Below are 3,536 nucleotides of genomic sequence, written 5' to 3'. Positions count from 1 at the left end.
CTGTTCGGCCATGAAAGCACTCTTTCTTACCTTCAATTTCCTCTTAACAGTGCACAAGTCCTTTAAAAATTTGGCATATGAAGGTACCTGCTTGATTGCATCTAATAGAGGAATGTTAACTTTCACTTGCTTAAAGATTTCATAAATTTCAGAAGAGTGGTTCGATTTCCTTGGTTTATTCAATGCATGTGGAAATGGTGGTTCAAGTGGAACACTAGTTATTTCTTCACTAGGTGTAAGTTCATTTAGTCCTTCCTTACCTTTTGAATTTTCATCATTTTCACAAGGTTCAGGCATAGGTCTATCAACAACCTTACCACTACAAAGAGTTATAACTGACTTGACTTGGTCTGTGGGTGAATTTTGTTGAATCTTAGGATTTGGTTGTGGTTGGGCTGGAAATTTTCCTTTTTCTTGAATTGTGAGTGCAGAAGCAATTTTAACAAGAGTATCTTTGAAATTAGAAAAAGTTTGTGCATTTTGATTGTTAATAACATCTTGCTTTCTGATGAATGAATGCATTGTGTCTTCCAGATTTTTCCATGGTGGTGGAACATATGGTACATAAGGCTGAGTGTTTTGGAAATTTTGTGGAGGTGGTGCTTGTGAAGATTGTGCATTATTGTTATTCCTCCAACTGAAATTCGGATGATTTCTCCAACCAGGATTATAAGTCTGTGAATATGGGTTTGGTTTATTAAAAGTGTTAATGACATTAGCTTGATCATTTAGACATTCTTTAAATGCAGGCAGAGTGGGACAATCTTAAGTGAAATGATCATTCGAACTACATATGTTACATGCAATTTCTTGAACAGATTTTACTTGATCACTTTTTTTATGCTCCAAAGCTTCAACCTTCCTAACTAGGGATGCAAATTTTGCTTGTAAATCATGATCTTCCCTAAGGTTATGGATTCCTCCACTAGATGGAGATGGTTGTTGCTTATTTGTCAATTCAAAAGTTCCAACAGTATCCCAATGTTGTGCATTTTCAGCTAATTGGTCAAGGTAATCTAGTGCGTCCTTAGGATTTTTATCCCTAAATTCACCATTACACATCATTTCAACAACTTGTCTACTTTGGGGTATTAAGCCCTCGTAGAAGTAAGTGACCAATCGCCAAGTTTCAAAACCATGATGTGGACATATGTTAAGCAACTCTTTAAACCTATCCCAACATTGGTTTAATGTTTCTCCATTTTTTTGAGTGAAAGAAGTGATTTACCTTTTAAAAGAATTTGTTTTATGAGGTGGAAATAATTTTTTCAAAAACTGTTCTTGCATGTTATTCCAAGTTCTTACTGATCCAGATCTAAGGTTTTATAGCCAAGTTTTAACTTTATCTTTTAATGAAAAAGGAGAAAGTTTTAATCTAATTATGTTCATGCTACAATTTTGGTCCGTGTATGTATTACAAACTTCCTCAAAATCTCTTAGATGTAAGTATGGATTCTCATATTCTAAACCATGAAATGTTGGTAAAAATTGGATAATACCTGGTTTAAAGTTGAATCGAGATGCTTCTGGAGGGAATACTATACACGATGGTGCTCCGGTTCTAGTTGGATTCATGTAGTCTCTCAGAGTTTTTGATTGATTCTGATCATGCCCATGTTGAGAATGATTATCTCCCTGATCAATCTGAGGATTAGGTTCGTGCACAAAGTTTTCGCCTTGGTTCTCATCCATGATTGGTGGTGGAGATTGAGATCTACGAATTAACCGGCCACTTGAAGATCGAGACCAACGTCTCATGCAATGGTTATGTTATAAAGATAATATTCACACAAATTAATAAAAAAAATAAAAAAAATTAAATATGCAAATAATATGAGTGTACAAAAGAAAATTAAAACTAAAATTAAATAACAATTTTGGTAGTTGAACCCACCAATAAAGCAAAAAATAAAAAAATAAATACAAAATAATAAAATAACTAACAAATGATGGTTGAACCCACCAATAAAAAAATAAAGCAAAAAAATACAAAATAAAATAAATACTGAAAATTAAAAAAATGAAAATAAAAATTAAGAGTTAGTAGTTAGTTTGGTGGTTGAACCCACCAATAAAGCAAAAATAAATAAATAAATACCAAATAAAATAAATGCAGAAAATTAAATAACTGAAATAAAAAAAAGTTAGGAGTTAGGAGTTAGTAAGTTAAGAGTTAGTAGTTAGAGTTAGTTTGGTCCAAATTAAGTCCAAAATAAGTCCAAATATGTCCAAAATATGTCCAAAGTATGTCCAAGATGTAAGTCCAAGTCTTGATTATTTTGAGGAATTTCGTCTAGGGATCCTATTGTAAATTATTTTTTAATTTTATGGCCACACCGTAATTTTTAGAAGTTTAGAATTGAGCCATGTGCGATGAACGTGCAACTTCTGAAAGCTGTTGGGGTCAAAACGTGATTATGAGAAGAATGAGCTAGAAACAAGAATTGTTGGGGTGAAACTAGAATTATGAAAGATGTGAGAATAAAAGAGAATTTAAGAAAAGGAAAAAGGGGCAAATGAAAATTTACATATAAGAGAAAAATAAAAAATGGAAAAACAAACCAAATAAAAATTTTTCCTCGGCAACGGCGCCAAAAACTTGACATAACTTAAAAGTAATTTTAAACTCCCAATATAAGAGTGTCTTGTTGTATTATAGTTCGGTGAGTCTGAGGTCGATCCACAGAGAAAAAATTTAATTTGTTTATTTTATTTTATCTAAAAATTGAAATTAAAACTTGAATATAAACAACTTAATTTAAATGAAACTATGAACTTGAACTAGTTAGGGTTATGGATCCACTCTTAGTAGTAAATAAAATTTAATAAATTGTTTTTGCCCTTTCTTTTAGATTTATTGCCCAAAAGATTAGTTATATAAATTATTATTATTTTCCCTTTAATTTTATGATGGATTAAGTATTTATTGTGCCAAAATTTAATTTGTCTACAATAAGTTAAAATACCATTTTACCATACCTTATATTAAGCTATTAAGAATTTAGTGTGCCAAATTCATTTGTTTGTCTACAATAAATCAAAATTTCAAAATATAAAATATGTATAAAATTAAATAGAAAATAATTTAATTTATAAAATTAAAAATAGAATTTGCTTAAATCATATTTATTTCCTAAGAGTTTTACCTTCCCCTAACTAATATTATTTAGTTAAACATAATTGAAATAAAAAGAAGTAGTAAAATTGAATTACTTATAATTAAAAGTAATAAAAACAACTAAAATTGGAAATAAAACTAATTTTATTTATAAAAATAATTATACAAAATATTAAAAACGCACCTGAAAATCAAGATTACAGGGAGATGGAGAGAATTTGAGAAGCAGAGAGTTGTAGAGAGATGATTAAAACATAAAATGAGGCTCTATTTATAGAAAAATAAATTCATAATCCAGTGTGTTGCGGTCCATCATAAGCTACATGCATGTGCTCCTCACAACCTTTAGATCAAGATCCAATGGCTGGTCAAACTTCAAAAGTCAACATCACACGTGGCATCGTTTGACTCGTCCGAT

At 30.5% G+C, this 3,536-nt stretch overlaps 1 non-coding gene across 1 annotated transcript; it reads left to right on the top strand.

The window, feature by feature from the left end:
* The first annotated feature begins 1,132 nt into the window (after positions 1-1,132).
* On the top strand, positions 1,133-1,241 carry LOC112095964. The gene has a single exon (XR_002904124.1). It is a non-coding gene; the product is annotated as a small nucleolar RNA R71 (small nucleolar RNA).
* The last annotated feature ends 2,295 nt before the right edge of the window (positions 1,242-3,536 follow it).

The sequence above is a fragment of the Citrus clementina genome, unplaced genomic scaffold, assembly GCF_000493195.1.
Source record: "Citrus clementina cultivar Clemenules unplaced genomic scaffold, Citrus_clementina_v1.0 scaffold_1, whole genome shotgun sequence".
In the NCBI taxonomy this organism is placed as follows: Eukaryota; Viridiplantae; Streptophyta; class Magnoliopsida; order Sapindales; family Rutaceae; genus Citrus; species Citrus x clementina.
The sequence above is the reverse complement of the archived record's forward strand: the minus strand, read 5'-3'. Positions and strand labels throughout refer to the sequence as shown.